We start from the raw sequence: 18,115 nt of genomic DNA, 5'->3' as shown, positions 1-18,115 counted from the left end.
CTGACTTTGTGATTTCAGTGGTCAACACCTACCACTGAGCCGTGGACAAACTGGCAGCCGCAACAAAGGACCAGAAACGTAGGACCCCTGTCCTGGAAGGGTTAACACCATATTTCTGCGCTGAAATAAATCAAAGGCCTAGCAGGCTGTTTCACAGTGGCATATCGTACCCACTTGGCTCTGCTGGCAAGTACGGCCTGTAGTAGTCCTCTACAGGAGGATGGGCCCACATAACTGTATTAGGGGGTAGCTGCAAGGTGAAGGGGCCCCTAATAGGTACTGGCCCCATGGGCCTAGGGGTAAACCCTTGGGTGGACCGTACCGGTCCCGGCATGATAATGGTGGGATGGAACGGAGTGGTTACCGCCGTCTCAAGCGGTCCGGTGGGCTCTGCGCAGCTATTCATAGCAACCGGGGGTCTCCTTTGGGGCACTGACGGAGCGGTGGCAGCAGAAGGTGGTCTACGGGTGGTGACAGGCACCCTTACCTCGTCCTTCTTTGGCGGCGTCTGGATCCTGGCGGTCGCGATCTTGCGCAGCTCCCGCAACTTCTCCTCCAGCCGGACAATCTGCTCACCGATGCTCTCTGTGTCGGAGTCGCTGTCATCTGCTGGCGCCGCCGGCGCAGGTACAGTCACCGATGGCGCGGACTCGGCCTCTGCAGGTTCTGGCGATGCGTCTGGTCTCCGACCCCTCCGGATGTTCTCCAAGGTAGCATGAAGTCCTTTCAAGTTTTCCATATCTTGTATGGTCTTCTCCCGACGAGGCAGCTCGGGGGAAGGATAGGGGCTCACCCATTTCTCCAACACGGTTGGCTGCCAGAAGACGTTAGGCCCAATGAAGGAGCTCCGCTCCTGAAAGGCGTGATGGGCCGGCTCTGGAGAGCGTTCAGGTTCCCGCTCGCAGCCAGAGTAGTCTTCTCCTTCTTCTGCCTCCCAGTCCTCAGGTGCTCGTTTGGGACGGGTCACGGCAGTGGCATAAGGGCCTCGCAGGCTCTCGGCAGGGGTGTACTCCACTTCCTCTCCCTCACGGAGGCTGTGCTGATAAGAAGGGAGGTAGTCTCTTTTGACAGACCTTCGATTCACATAGAGGTCTCTGCCAGTTAGATAGTCCTGGATGAACCCGTAGCCACGGGTTTTGTCGAATGACAGCACCACTCCCTTTCTCCTTTCCAGGCGGGGTTGGGTGTTAGCATGCTTTTCATGGATTGTTTTAGTCAATTCTTCATAAACGATTTTGGTCTTCGTATTCCGCTTTATAGCGGCCTCCCGGATCTCCGCCATAAGTGATGACCACTTGAACGAGGGCTGAAAAAAGTCTCTCCACGAGCCATAGTAGGGCTCTGGTTCTTTCTCCCTTGGGCGGCAGGCGGGTGTCTCCGGTCCCGGAGAGTAGGCCGGTGGAGCCTCCTCTGGCTCTACACCAACATCAGGCACTTGCGGTATTTTAGGCGTAGACATTGCAGCACAATGATGCTCACTTTCCAACATGCTCGATCCTTCTGAGGAGAGCGATAGGGTCGCGTCAATTACAGCAGCCAGCTCCTCCCACTGCACTGGGAGGCCGCCCCCCCAGGTATTCCAGTATATGGAAGGCGGAGTCCATGCTGACCGACATGCAAATGTCCAGATAAGCAGTGGTGCCTGACCTTGAACTCCTTCCCGCTCTTTTCTCAGAAAGGCGCCAATTTTTCCCGCTTTTTCGGGATGAAGGTGACGCAGCAGTAAATTCAGCAAGCCCAGCAGCCATCTTTGGGTATAAACGCTGTCTATTCACTGACAGCAAGCAGGATTGTAAAAAGTCCACAAAACCACACTCCAATGCGGCGATTTTCTTCCTCTGTGTAGCGCAACACTGCACAGCGCTTTTTAGAGGTTTTAGGAACACTTTGGGTATGATTTTCAGTCCACAAAGTCCACTTGAATAAAACGGGCAAATTGTCACTTTGGTCACAGGCAACTGTATAAGGCACAAAGTTCACGCTTCTTGCACTAGAAAGCGTGCGTATCCTGTTCGTGATGCCAAAAGAGAAGTGCAGCGTACTCAAGTTGTGTGCAATAAGTGTTTCTGGGTGATGTAGTGCAATATACACTAACCTGGTACGGCTGACTCTCTGCAAGGGCAGGTGATGGTATAAATTGTTCGTGACTCCAGTGCCAAGTAAACGGTGGCACGCCGTTTGCGGATAGCAGGAATAAATTGAGGAACACGTGGTATTAAAACAGAACTCCAACTTTAGTAGTTTTCATGCAGAGACAATATTGGAATCGCAGTTCCTTGGCATACAGTCAATTTTGCAATACGGTTGATGCAGGCAATTACAGATTTAGCAAGGTGATTACAGAGTGTTGAACACAGGACTTGTAGTACAGGAGCTTGCACTCTATTTCTGTCTGATCCTGGAATATAGCAATTCTTCTCCAAGGCCCAATAACCTAGTTCTGGCTTTATATCCTTGGCTATAGCTTTAGAAAGTACCTCCTCTGTTATTTTTAGTACCTCTTGCTTCTCCGCACTTTGCCTCTGTCCCTCTCAGCTTCCTTAGGCTCTAGAAACTTCTGAGCTCTCCACTAGACTGACCTTTGCTTCCTTGACTGGGCCTTATATAAACTAGGGCTCCCTAGCTCCCTCTAATGACTAGAAGCTGGAATGACACCCCTAGCAGGCCTGTACATGCAAGTGTCATAGTAACAGGGAAATACATGCATTACATTATATGACATTTTATAAAACTGACATATACCAACTTCTCCATAATTAAGGAGGGACGACAGCACACCAAGTGACACTTTGGTAGTGACGGGTATTACAGTTCCCGTACACTACATATGTAGGGTGGCAAGCCAGGCAATTGCCACTGCCCCTGTTTCCCAGGGGAGAGGGGGAGTGCTGGGAGGAGGATGGGAGTGGTAGCGGTGGCACAGACAGGAGTACAGTTGACAGTGGTCGTCAGCGGTTATTCTAAGCTGAATGTACCTGCAATCGTCAGATCGCAGAAGATAAGCAGATTAAGGCTGGGCAAGTACCAGCTTGGTAGACTGGTTGGGAATTCCTGGTTCCGTTGACACAGACAGGAGTAGTAGCGGTTCACGGTGGCTGTCCTCACTCTGGTGCTCCCTGGAGACTGTGCAGTGACTGGAGGACACACCCGTTCTACACGTGGGGCACACTCTGGGCCTTTTAGGGACTCCCACCTGGTGGTAGCTGGAGTGCCCTTGATGGTGATCAGTTGGCAGGGTGAAAGGCAGGAGGACAGGTGCAGGGCCACCGAAAGGTTAATGGAGTCAATGACCAGGCCTGTTGGTTACAATAAACAAAGTCTCCCTTTACTAAATTGATGATAGGAGTAGTAGTAAAACACATAGCAGCAATAGGCACAGTTCCGAAGTGTAGTCTTTTCCCAATAGCTGTATATAGGCAGCAATGATGGTTGTAGTAGTGTCCCCTGTCTCACTCTAAGTACACTTTGCAGTCTTGCATGCAATCCCATTCTCATTAACCCTTTCTGCAGTCCCTGTCTCCCAGGATGCATGTCTTAGATCCAGATGGCCAGTCTGTCTCAAAGTGTGGTGGTTACCGAAGCAATATACCCTTTTCACAGCAGTGAAGTCTTAATGCCATAAACGTGCGGTACATTACTGTCTGAATCCAGTGCTCGGCCTTAATGGTTCCAACCCCTCTGTAGATGCCTGATATTTTTCCCTCTGGGGTAGTTTCTCAGTTACATTGTTCTCTGGCAGCTTTTCAGTCTCGGGAATGGTGTTTCCTGGATAAGGCTTCTCTATGGGCCTACTTGGCAGGAGCTCACACATGTAAGGCTACTTTCACATCAGCGTTTTCCTTTTCGCTATTGAGATCTGTCATAGGATCTCAATAGAGAGGAAAAACGCTTCAGTTTTGTCCCCATTCATTGTCAATAGGGAAAAACTGAACCGAAGGGGACGGAGTGCACCAGAATGCATTACGTTCCGTTTTATTGTGTTCCCAAGACGCACACGAAAACGCTGCAAGAAGCGTTTCTGAGTGCGTCCTGGGAAACTGATCAAGACAGTCATGACTCAAAACGGTGACGGATCCGTTTTCTCTGACACAAAATAAAACGGATCCGTCCCTCACTGACTTACAACAGTTTTAGAGACGGATCTGTTTTGGCCATTTTAGAGATAATACAACCAGATCCGTTCATAACGGATGCAGATGGTTGCATTATCATGATGGAAGCGTTTTTGCTAATTCATGACGGATCCAGGAAAAACGTAGATGTGAAAGTAGCAGTCTTGTGTTGTCTCTAGCTCTGTTCAGCTAAGACTAACTAACCAAAGGTGGCTGGACTACCCAGTTTCCATGATAATCTAACCAACACTAATGAGGAGAAAACCGGCACTCTGAGTGCCGGTTTTCTCCTCATTGGTTTATCGGGGATGACACCCGCTGACTGAGCACCCATATTGTGACGCAGTGACGCTTGACATCTTTGAACAAGAATCTAACCAACACTGTCAGTGTTAACTGTTTGTTGTCTATACAAAACCATTTTAATACATAGTGCATGGAGAGATCAGTGTTTTTAGCATTAAATCACAACATTTTACTTTTTGCAAACAATTAACTTGTGATCCTTTGGGACGCTGCACATCTAAGAGCAACATGAGAGTTGAGGATGCATGTTTTCTCTGTCATGAGCCACTTGGGATTATGCAACCCTCCACTATTTAGGCATTGCATGGCAGTACTATTTGGACTTGAATGGTACAATTGTGTGGGAAGTATGGCAGCATTATTTGGTATTAAATGGATGCATGGACCTATTAAGCATTGTAAATAGGACATTGTAAATGCAGACAGCACACGGAGTGATGTCTGCATCTTTTGGGGCCCCATAGAAGTGAATGGGTCCGCATCTAATCCACAAAATTGCGGATCAGATGCGGAAAGCAACAGACGGGCATCTGAATAAGCCCTAAGGAGAACCTGTTACTTCTCACATTTCGAGTAAATATTTACACTCACCTAAAGAATTATTAGGAACACCATACTAATACGGTGTTGGACCCCCTTTTGCCTTCATAACTGCCTTAATTCTACGTGGCATTGATTCAACAAGGTGCTGATAGCATTCTTTAGAAATGTTGGCCCATATTGATAGGATAGCATCTTGCAGTTGATGGAGATTTGAGAGATGCACATCCATGGCACGAAGCTCCCGTTCCACCACATCCCAAAGATGCTCTATTGGGTTGAGATCTGGTGACTGTGGGGGCCATTTTAGTGCAGTGAACTCATTGTCATGTTCAAGAAACCAATTTGAAATGATTTGAGCTTTGTGACATGGTGCATTATCCTGCTGGAAGTAGCCATCAGAGGATGGATACATGTTCTCATTCTGTTTACGCCAAATTCGGACTCTACCATTTGAATGTCTCAACAGAAATCGAGACTCATCAGACCAGGCAACATTTTTCCAGTCTTTAACAGTCCAATTTTGGTGAGCTCGTGCAAATTGTAGCCTCTTTTTCCTATTTGTAGTGGAGATGAGTGGTACCCGGTGGGGTCTTCTGCTGTTGTAGCCCATCCGCCTCAAGGTTCTGCGTGATGTGGCTTCACAAATGCTTTGCTGCATACCTCGGTTGTAACGAGTGGTTATTTCAGTCAACGTTGCTCTTCTATCAGCTTGAATCAGTCGGCCCATTCTCCTCTGACCTCTAGCATCCTCAAGGCATTTTTGCCCACAGGACTGCCGCATACTGGATGTTTTTCCCTTTTCACACCATTCTTTGTAACCCTAGAAATGGTTGTGCGTGAAAATCCCAGTAACTGAGCAGATTGTGAAATACTCAGACCGGCCCGTCTGGCACCAACAACCATGCCACGCTCAAAATTGCTTAAATCACCTTTCTTTCCCATTCTGACATTCAGTTTGGAGTTCAGGAGATTGTCTTGACCAGGACCACAACCCTACAAGCATTGAAGCAACTGCCATGTGATTGGTTGACTAGATAATTGCATTAATGAGAAATAGAACAGGTGTTCCTAATAATTCTTTAGGTGAGTGTATATTCCATATGAAATGGCCATTCCAGAGAATCTTTGCTTACAACTCTACATTGTTCCATTCCTCTATTATTCCCACTAGAAGTTTATTAATAAAGGTACAACTGGGTGTTACCAGTGAAGTCTGACAATATCCAATCAGTGCGGCCACTGGCAGAATGCACAGGGACAAACTAGTAACGCCCTGTTGTACTTTTATTCATAAACTTCTTGCAGGAATATTGAAGAATATCATAAAAAGATAAAGACGTTTTAATTAATATGCTAATGAGGCTCAAGTACCTAGTGGGTGTAGGGGGTTTCCGCACCCAATCCCTCCACTTGTAACTGATCCTAACTGCTCCCCTTGCTTTTCAATTTGCTCCTGCTCTCCTCCTGACATCACTCTTCTCCACCTTGAAATATCACGCAGGGTGCCGAATACCGCCCGTCAACGCACGTGGTACCAATGGTATGTTATTCATGCTGGACATGTGGACAGTTTACTATGTTAAAACAAGGTGGCAGACTCCCTTTAAATCTCCTTCTTAGCCCTAATATTTAGGGGTACACTACACAAATATGGAGAGAGACCTTGCTGGAAACCCTTGATACATTCAGGGCCGAGGGGTTGTCCCACAAAATATTTGGTGCATTTTTCAAACCAACACTTGGATCTGAATACTTTTGTAATAGCATGTAATTAGCAACTGAGCTATTCAATAAAATATATCTGTATAGTGCCACCTGCTGTTTGCTCTTTTCCTTATTTTTCCATCCACCCCATTGAGGTGGTCGCACACTCTCAATGTCAATCTTCAACTCTCACCAGCCCTATCTTCTGTTAGAAGCTGTGGCAGTTACAGGGAAAGAGCTATAGGAAAAATGAGACATCCCCTGAGCTTATGGTCTGAAATAAATCTAGTACAGCAATTGGTGCAATGAATGTTGAGATCTCTGGATCCATGTGAGGTTCAGGGCTGGTCCTAGTTTTGTCAGAAAGAGATTGTCATGGACTATATGATGTCCGATTTTAATTTTTTTAATCAATCATGGTAAAATCCCTTTAACACACTGGTGGACCAGTGCAAACATTTCGGTCGGCCACCTTCCTAAACATTTTCATATCCGATGCAGAGTGTCAGCTCTACGGCACTGCAGTACTATGGTCCCTATATTCTACTACTGTGTTATATGCAGTAAGTGGGTGTGATGTTTGTTCCTAGTGCCATGGAGGCACATACTGTATGTGTATAATGGCATTTTAATCACAAATAGTACCTCCTCCAGTATACCCCCCAAAAAATATAGACCTCCTAAACAGATAAAGACCACACACTAGACCCCTAAATAAATATCTAGACACTTCCATACAGTATATGGATGCCAGGCCAGATTTCAGTTTACAGATCCTAGAACAAACCCCTTAAAAAACATACCCCAGAACAGACCCTCTAAATAATAGAGCTCAGATTAGACCCCGCCCAATACCAGTCCTCTTCTATTTACAGGCACTAGTGGGATACTGCTGCTGAATATGCAGAGCTCTCTAAGGTAGCTCAATGAAGTCCCCATGTCACGTGTAAGGATAGGTCATCAATATTATGGCACTGCACTACTGCCAGAGTGCTTATACGTCTGTGGCTTGTTGGTCTCCATGGAACACCTCCCCCATGAAAAATGAAGTAAAACAAATAGAAGAGATATATATGAATAAATTACATGTCTTACTGAATCTTTTCTCACAAAACTATATATCAATCTGCTTGGCTTCGCCTGCACTATATGCAGCCCATCGGCCCACAAGGGAGACGAGAAGATAGGAGTAGTTGCGGCGGTAATGAAAGTGATCATAGTCCTCACGGTGGCTAACCCTGCTCCAGCGCTCCCCCAGTCTGTGTGTGCAGTGATGAGAGGGGTGCAACCCTTCTTCCTCAAACCAACACGGGACTTTGGGTTCTCCTGCCTGGTAGTGTCTGAAATGCCTTTGGCAGGAGAACAGGGACCAGTCAGTCACTGATGGAGACAAATAACGAGGCCAGCTTGGTAATTGTAAAACAGAGTCTCTCTTTACTGAGTAGATCTTGCGTGTCACAGTACAAATACAGGCAGAAAGCACACTGGGTGGGCTTTTAATAAAGACTGTGTGTAGGAAATGTCTGCTATGATAGTCCTGCTTGAGTTTCTCTCTAAAGATACAAGCAGTCTTCCCAAATGACCAAAGGTGTGCTAACTCTAATATTCGTCTGCAATGCCCAACTGCAGGGTGAAGTCCTAGAAATGAAGACCGATCCATCTCAGTAGTGTGTCGGGAGTGCAATAAAGTCTCCAGCTCTATGAGTGTGTTACCTTCACTGTCTTTCTTGCCCAAGCACTGTTCCTTTTAATTGGTCCTCAACCTTCTGCAAAAAGTCTGTTCTGTTCTCACTAAGAGGTTGGTTCTCAGCATAATTGCTATTTCCCTGAACAAATTTTACTTGTCTGGCTTACACACCAGCAACTACATGCATGTCTTCACTCTTGACCGACCTGCCAACTCACTAAGCAAGTGGACCCAGCCCACCACCTGGCAACTACCACTAAGGACTACAAGTTAACTATTTCCTTCCCATATATAGCCTTTTGAGATACATAGTTGTGCTACAACTATCTCATTATATAGATAGATGTAAGACAACATAACGAGACACATAAATCCTTCCTGAATTTCACATACCTTGTCAGTTGGATCCACCGGTGGTATCAGGACTGTCTGTCGGCTATGTCATAAGATGCTGTAGGCTGCATCCCTTCTTCACATGTACATAATGTATGTCCACCAAATACAGATGTCACGCCGTGCGGTGTCAGAGGGTAAAGGGGATCAGCCTGGCCAAAAAGGAGAGAAAAGGGAGCAGGTCACCTCCTACCGTGTCCCTAATCCTCTCCCTGACTCCTCACCATATGAGCAAACCCCGATGGTGGGACGGCTCATACACTGGATACCTAATATCCTGAGTCGCCCTGGAAATCCCTCACTTAGGAGCAGGGGAGAGGCGACCTGTTCATCCACAACACGGAGGAACAGAAGTCTCAAACTAAGGCCAGGCTGCAAGGAGGGGAAACACATACAGCTAAAGGAGATGGCAGGTAAGTGAAACCAGTAACACACTGCCACAGACACACTGACTGGAACCCGTGCACAAGTGCTAGTGTCCACACCAACATTAAAGGACACAGCACACACCACGAACCACACAGGAACCCCAGGTACCATAGCTGCAATAACTTGAGACAGGGGAATGTCTAGTAAACATGACACCAAACACAACCAGACATGTAACAGCAACCTAGACATACAAACACCCTGCACATAACCCACTCCATACAAATAGGGACAGGAAGGGAAGGAGACACCGGGATGACATAGAACATCTGTGACCACAAGGGTGGCCCTTACTGGACAGATGGAACACCCTGGACTGGAGCAGCACCAACGACAGCTGAAGTACAACTGACTCCAGCCAGGAAACCACAGAAGATATAAGGCAAGTGACCACACCCAGTCAGGGAGTTAACCCTTAAAGCAACAGACAGAGGGAGGCTACAACTTAAAGGGGAAGTGCACACACAAGCATACCAAACACGTAACCACCGGCAACAGCATGCGTGGCCACCAATTTCACGGCAATCACCCAGAAGGCCGAGACACTGCCACCGCATGCTCTCACAGCAACACGTTGCCGCGGGCAACCGCAGGTGTGGCAACAGTGTCACAGCGCAAACCAAAGGCCGTGACAACAGATGACTTATTTTTGCGTGAGTAAGTGATAGTCCTCAACCATGTAATTAGTTGGAACATTTCTTCAGCAGGAGCTTGATGGCTGGTAAGTCTTTGGGGCGCACATACCTTGCCAGCATTGCGCCCAGTCTACGTGGTGGTGCGAGACTGCTCAGGATTGTCCAAATCTCCTAAAATCAAACACAAAACAATAACAATATCGATAATAATTAATACAAATATAACATGAAAAGGTCTAATGAATTAAGGTTAAGCCTACAAGCATGGGTGACCAAAAAACCTGGATTAATAAACACGCGACAAATTAGAACAACTAATACAAAGAGAGGGAGGAAGGGCGGGCGCAGATCAGCTTCTTTCTTGAATTTTACGTCTTCTGTGGCTTGATCACCGTCATATAAAGGTCCATCTTCCCGCCACCGGAATCCACAAGCCAATCCTATAAGAGAATAAAAAAATCTGCCTGAGAGATGAGCCCGCAACCACAGCTCACGCCATTGCGCAGCTGACCATCCACAGGTTATGTAAGAACCATCTTGAAACACACAAAGGAGGAAGACAAGACAAGAGAAATTAGAAAACAAGAGGAGAGTAAGGAGACTTCCAACATACCATAGACTAAGTAAACATGACTATTTAAATAAGAAATGGTTGGTGGCAGGCTGTGTGAGCGTGTGCCCCCCCAAGCTAGTGTGCTTTCAAAATTCCAGCTAAAGATTTAGCAATAGCTGACCAAGATAAATCACATCATCAAAGCATGCCTATATAAGAGCACAATGACCATGTCACATTTTACAAGAGAAGAACCAATGGTGGCACAAAATTCCAGCCAGTCACTCTATGCGATCCAATAATCAGTCCATGTTTTACTGGCCACTGACCTCCTAATGCAGTCTGGTATCAATCTCAGATCAAAGTCCAAAGAAATTCACATAGTCTGTGCCTCCAGTGCCAGCAAACGGAATTGGTCCCGCTGATGACGAGACAAGGGATCTGCAATGTCTTTACTCTTACCTTCTACATAAGGTCTCTAAACAGCAAAGTACTAGGGGTCTCAGTAACTTAATGACCAAGCCACACTTAGGAGGCAGACTATTAACCACATAAACCACTATTATTATCCGTGTGCAGCATCAGTCTGCAATTTGCAAAATGATTACCCCAAATAACCACAGAAACTACAATGGGAAAGAATTGCTAAGGCACTTAATCCAAGACATAAGCCATTTCTCTGCTGACTGTTCCACATTAAAAACGCATCATATCCCAAACTACCTTCTGCATTTCTGAAGATCAGTATCCATGAGATCAGCTTGCCAAAGAATATGTCCATTAAACTTACTAAAGAATTCCAACCATAACGGTAAATCCTCCTTGAAAGCCATTGTGAGCCAAACCTGTGAATATGGTGACTTCAGACCTCTAGTGGCAAAGTACAATTGTTTAGAGAAGACCCAACCCATAGGAATCACTCTGGAAATAGGAATGACTCTAGAAGCAAAGTTCAACAAATCCAACAGTGGCTTCAGCTTCATCAGAGTAGTCTACCTTCCCGCCAAAAGCTCTACCAACAGGCTCCTAATACGACTTAATTTATCAACTAGTAAACTAAACTGCCTTCTAGTAGAAGTAATACTAATACCTTAAAATTCTAATGCCCTACAAGGAGAAATGTTTTTTACTCCAACACTAATGGTATGCCAAAATAATCAGCTAGCTCGGAAACTAACTCAACAAATTCTGACATAAATTTGAACCAGTCTCACCAACAAACAGGAAGTTATCTAGGCAATGTAAAATGCCACCATCCGGGATCTTGACATTTAGCACTCAATGCAAAAAGCAAGCGAAAATAATAATAAAACTGTGTAAACCCCATCGAGAAGCACTTATCAAAGAAGTAAGCATCCTCAAAATACATCCCCAAAAAATTGAAACCGGCAGGATTCACTGAAAGCAGACGAAATGCAGAATGTACAGTACAAACCAAAAGTTTGGACACACCTTCTCATTCAAAGAGTTTTCTTTATTTTCATGACTATGAAAATTGTAGATTCACACTGAAGGCATCAAAACTATGAATTAACACATGTGGAATTATATACATAACAAACAAGTGTGAAACAACTGAAAATATGTAATATTCTAGGTTCTTCAAAGTAGCCACCTTTTGCTTTGATTACTGCTTTGCACACTCTTGGCATTCTCTTGATGAGCTTCAAGAGGTAGTCCCCTGAAATGGTTTTCACTTCACAGGTGTGCCCTGTCAGGTTTAGTAAGTGGGATTTCTTGCCTTATAAATGGGGTTGGGACCATCAGTTGCGTTGAGGAGAAGTCAGGTGGATACACAGCTGATAGTCCTACTGAATAGACTGTTAGAATTTGTATTATGGCAAGAAAAAAGCAGCTAAGTAAAGAAAAACGAGTGGCCATCATTACTTTAAGAAATGAAGGTCAGTCAGTCAGCCGAGAAATTGGGAAAACTTTGAAAGTAAGGGCTATTTGACCATGAAGGAGAGTGATGGGGTGCTGCGCCAGATGACCTGGCCTCCACAGTCACCGGACCTGAACCCAATCGAGATGGTTTGGGGTGAGCTGGACCGCAGAGTGAAGGCAAAAGGGCCCACAAGTGCTAAGCATCTCTGGGAACTCCTTCAAGACTGTTGGAAGACCATTTCAGGGGACTACCTCTTGAAGCTCATCAAGAGAATTTCAAGAGTGTGCAAAGCAGTAATCAAAGCAAAAGGTGGCTACTTTGAAGAACCTAGAATATGACATATTTTCAGTTGTTTCACACTTGTTTGTTATGTATATAATTCCACATGTGTTAATTCATAGTTTTGATGCCTTCATAGTCATGAAAATAAAGAAAACTCTTTGAATGAGAAGGTGTGTCCAAACTTTTGGTCTGTACTGTATGTCAGCCTTTAAGGCATTTTGATCTAAAGGTCTAACTAACGACAAAGCATTGTCACGGATGATGTTGCAGATAGCTGTAACTTATGAATAAACGTCCGACTGGCTTGATCCCAAACTAAGGAGCATATAGGTGAGCCCTATAAAATCCTAAGAGCTCTCCCTGACTGCTATGCCCATGCAAGGGTCTCAATGGTAGACGATTGCATGCCCACGTACCTAAGACTGTGTGACACCTGAAAACCCTATAATAGTGAGGGCACACGACCACCGGCTCCCTGCACTTAATACGGACAGAGTCAGGGTCACCTAGAATCAAGCCAGCAAGGAAACACAATACATGAAAAGACTTATCTGAGTAAACAGCAGCAGCAGCCTCCAGCAGTGAACACTTCATCCAGGAAGTAGTATAAACCACAAAGTGAGGCAGTATGGGAGGGAATATAAAGGGAGACGATTAGTCTAAATAGGTTATACCTGGGAGAAGGAAAGGAGATGACAAAGTGAAACCAAAACAAAGAACATCATGCAAGAAGTAAAGAAGGATGTCTGCCAGACCTTCTCACAGAACTGGCGGTGACAAGCATTGTCTAAAGAAGCATAATGGACTGCAGCTTTAGCTTTAGAACAATCTTGAAACAAATAAAGGGGGAAGACCGTACAAGAGAAATGGGGAAAACAAGGAGACACACCATAACACACCATAACTTAAATAAACATGAAAATGTCAATAAGAAAAGGGAGTGTGTGTGATCTGGGGGGGCCTGTATTTTGTCCACCAAACCTGCCAGATATCTGACTATGGTGAATATCATTGTGCTGTTCTTATGGCAGAGTCCTCCTTCTATTAAGGCTGTCACAGCATGGCCTGGCCTGACAATATCCACCATGGATGATAGGGTACTGTCCACTGCTTCCCAGGTTATCGTGTTGTGATCGTTTGGTGGAGGTCGTAGTCCATGTTTGCTTGCAATATGGAGGACATCATGTCCAGGCACTTGATAGCTGCCAGGCACACTGCAGATCTCAGGTTGGTCACTTTATTACTGCAATCCTCAGTTCTTGCATTGTTGTTAGAGCAGCTTATGGATCGACGAATATCAGGGAGATAATTGGATTAATCCCTCTCATTTTCTTTTCCCAGTCTTCGCTTACCACTAAACTCAGGGCCTTAGCAACGCCCATCTTTGGCTGGGACAGTTTCTTTAGATGTTTACTGTGGTTTTGGATTGCATGATGACTCCTTGATTGTCCTATAGATGGTAATTCTGATGTCTTCTTTGTCTCAGGTGAAGAAGGCTCATCTTATTGGTCCCATGGGTGTAACTGAAATTTTTTATACTGGTTATAATGGTTTTGATGGATAAGAATACTTCTTTTTCCTGAGGGAGTCCAGGGTCTTTGTCGCTACTTCCAAATATTTACAGTCGGATGCGAAAATGTTTGGGCAACCTTGTTAATCGTCATGATTTTCCTTTATAAATCGTTGGTTGTTACGATAAAAAATGTCAGTTAAATATATCATATAGGAGACACACACAGTGATATTTGAGAAGTGAAATGAAGTTTATTGGATTTACAGAAAGTGTGCTATAATTGTTTAAACAAAATTAGGCAGGTGCATAAATTTGGGCACTGTTGTCATTTTATTGATTCCAAAACCTTTAGAACTAATTATTGGAACTCAAATTGGCTTGGTAAGCTCAGTGACCCCTGACCTACATACATAGGTGAATCCAATTATGAGAAAGAGTATTTAAGGGGGTCTATTGTAAGTTTCCCTCCTCTTTTAATTTTCTCTGAAGAGTAGCAACATGGGGGTCTCAAAACAACTCTCAAATGACCTGAAGACAAAGATTGTTCACCATCATGGTTTAGGGGAAGGATACATAAAGCTGTCTCACGCAGTTGTTACTTTCTGATCCTAAATGCTCCATTGACACTCGTTTATGGTCTGACCATGCCCCTGTATATGGCCTTATTTCACCTCAGCCCTCTTGCCCACGTCCTTTCTCGTGGAGATTGAGTGATAATCTACTATCGGATTTAACTTGCTTGACGGACATTAGGAAAGCTATTTCCGATTTTGGTAGTGACCATCGGGCGGATTTGACGGCCCCCCCCCCTGTAAAATGGGAGTCTCTCAAATGCGTACTGCGAGGCATATTTATTTCCCATGGTACCAGGCTGAAAAAAGAACGTTCTCATAAATTGAGATCTCTCTTATCAGACCTTGCTCAGAAGGAAAGTCAAAATAAGACCTCCCCATCAGATGTTCTAAAGTCAGACATTTCCCTCATGAAACAACAAATACTCCAAATTCTGAACCAGAAATCGCTGTGTATTAGGGACAAAATTAGGCATGTTTTTTTTGAGTATGGAGATAAATGTGGTAGCTGGCTAGCCCGAGCACTACATCCTCGAACGTCGCTAACCCATGTACCCTCAATTAGCACACAATCCGGGGGCTCCGTACATAACCCTGTAGCTATCACTTCAGAATTCAGGTCCTACTATTCTTCCCTGTATGATCTTCAGCCGACGGGTACAGCACAAGGGCCTTCGCACAGAGATGACATTTGCAACTACCTATCCCAATTCGGCAGCGCTCCCATGCCCGACACAGTTACTGCCACGTTAGACGACGATTTTACCCCCTCTGAGTTGGGAGCAGTCATCAAGGATTTGAAAAATGGGAAATGCCCAGGACCAGATGGGATGACCTCACGTTTCTACAAAATTCTCAGGGAAGAGTTAACCCCTATACTCGTTGAGACATTTAACTCCATCTCACAGGATTGCCCCTTCACACACCAAGCTCTCCAGGCGCACATCACGGTCATTCCTAAACCAGGTAGAGACCCTACGATATGTTCCAACTATAGACCTATTTCCTTACTCAATGTGGACCTCAAGCTGTATGCCAAGCTCCTGGCCCTGAGACTCCATCCTCACATTCCGAGTTGTATCCATAAGGAACAAGTTGGATTCGTCCCAAATCGTGAAGCCCGCGACAATACACTCAAAACATTGGGGCTGATTGCGAGATCACAACTACTCAAAATGCCCTTATGCCTACTCACTGTAGATGCGGAAAAGGCATTCGACAGGGTAAACTGGCGGTTTCTTGAGGAAATACTGCGCCACATTGGTCTGGGAGACAGAATGATACATAGAATATTAGCTCTATATGCATCACCCTCGGCCTGTGTTCGTGTCAATGGTCTTCTGTCTTCTCCTTTCGATATCCAAAACGGTACTAGTCAGGGGTGTCCCCTATCGCCATTCCTATACATATTAATGATGGAATCCCTGGCGAATGCCCTCCGTTCGAATCCCTCCATTTCAGGTGTTAGACTTGGTAATACAGAACATAAATTATCCCTGTTTGCAGACGACTTACTTTTATACTTAACCTCCCCCAGAATAGGACTCCCCTCGGTCCTTCAGGAATTCAACCTTTTTGGTTGCCTTAGCAATTTTAAAGTTAATGTACAGAAATCGGAGATCCTAAATGTCACTCTACCCCATTGAGAAACGGTTTACCTTAGGGACTCATTCTCCTTTAGGTGGGCCTCTCACTACATTAAATATCTGGGTGTTCTTATCCCGGCAAACCTGTCGCACCTGTTTAAACTTAACTACTTACCCATGCTTAAATCCATCGAGTCCAGCATCCAGAAATGGGCTTCACTTCAGATTTCCTGGTTCGGACGGATTAATGCCGTTAAAATGGATATCCTGCCGCGCCTTTTATATTTGTTCCAGACGATCCCGTGCAAAATTCCCATCACTTATTTCACTAGACTTAAGAGAATGATATCGGTTTTTGTTTGGAGGACGTCCAGGGCTAGGCTTGGCTATAGTTTATTGTCTCGTTCTAAATCTTCAGGGGGTACAGGATTGCCAAATTTCCTCACATATTACAGAGCGGCAGTTATGAACTGTGTCCTAGACATTCACCACAGCCGATCCTCTAAATTATGGGTTGATATTGAGCATGAATTGACTCCTCACCTAGCTACTGGTATTTTTTGGCTCTCTCCTACCTCCTTGAATTCCGCATTCCCCGATGCTCCTTTACTCTTTAGCTAGACTTTGGAGTAAATTTGCCACTAAACTCAACCTGATACACGCTCCTGGTCCCCTTACAGCTCTTACAGGTCACCCAGGCTTTCCTGTCGGCCTTAACCAACTTCCGGCATTCGGATCCCGAAGTGGCCCCACAATCCAAATGAAGGACATATGCACTCAGTCCGGTCTGCTCCCCTTAGAAGACATCTCTCATATTATACCATCGATTCCTGGGCGCTGGCTCCTTTATTTTCAGTTACGAAGCTATGTCAACTCCCTGATGCCTGGATTGCAGTCCTGCCCTCCCTTAACAGAGTTTGAAAAGCTGTGTACGGCTAGCTCTGCACCCGGACATGCTATATCTCTTTTTTATGCCATTTTGAACTCTGGGGAGACTGAGAGCTCTTCCATGGGTTCTCACAGAAAGCTGTCTCACAGATTTCAGCTGTCTGTTTCCACGGTTAGGAACATATTGAGGAAATGGAAGACCACCGGCTCAGTTCAAGTTAAGGCTCGAAGTGGCAGACCAAGAAAAATCTCGGATAGACATAAGCGACGAATGGTGAGAACAGTCAGAGTCAACCCACAGACCAGCACCAAAGACCTACAACATTATCTTTCTGCAGATGGAGTCACTGTGCATCGTTCAACCATTCGGCGCACTTTACACAAGGAGATGCTGTATGCGAGAGTGATGCAGAGGAAGCCTTTTCTCCGCCCACAGCACAAAAAGTGCCGCTTGAGGTGGGCTAAAGCACATTTGGACAAGCCAGCTTCATTTTGGAATAAGGTGCTGTGGACTGATGAAACTAAAATTGAGTTATTTGGCCATAACAAGGGGCGTTATGCATGGAGGAAAAAGAACACAGCATTCCAAGAAAAACACCTGCTACCTACAGTAAAATATGGTGGTGGTTCCATCATGCTGTGGGGCTGTGAGGCCAGTGCAGGGACTGGGAATCTTGTCAAAGTTGAGGGACGCATGGATTCCACTAAGTATCAGCAGATTCTGGAGACCAATATCCAGGAATCAGTGACAAAGCTGAAGCTGCGCCGGGGCTGGATCTTTCAACAAGACAACGAACCTAAACACTGCTCAAAATCCACTAAGGCATTTATGCAGAGGAACAAGTACAACATTCTGGAATGGCCATCTCAGTCCCCAGACCTGAATATAATTGAAAATCTGTGGTATGACTTAAAGAGAGCTGTCCATGCTCGGAAGCCATCAAACCTGAATGAACTAAAGATGTTTTGTAAAGAGGAATGGTCCAAAATACCTTCAACCAGAATCCAGACTCTCATTGGAACCTAC

The sequence above is a fragment of the Bufo bufo genome, chromosome 2, assembly GCF_905171765.1.
Source record: "Bufo bufo chromosome 2, aBufBuf1.1, whole genome shotgun sequence".
Classification (NCBI taxonomy): Eukaryota; Metazoa; Chordata; class Amphibia; order Anura; family Bufonidae; genus Bufo; species Bufo bufo.
Note: the sequence above shows the minus strand (reverse complement) of the source record.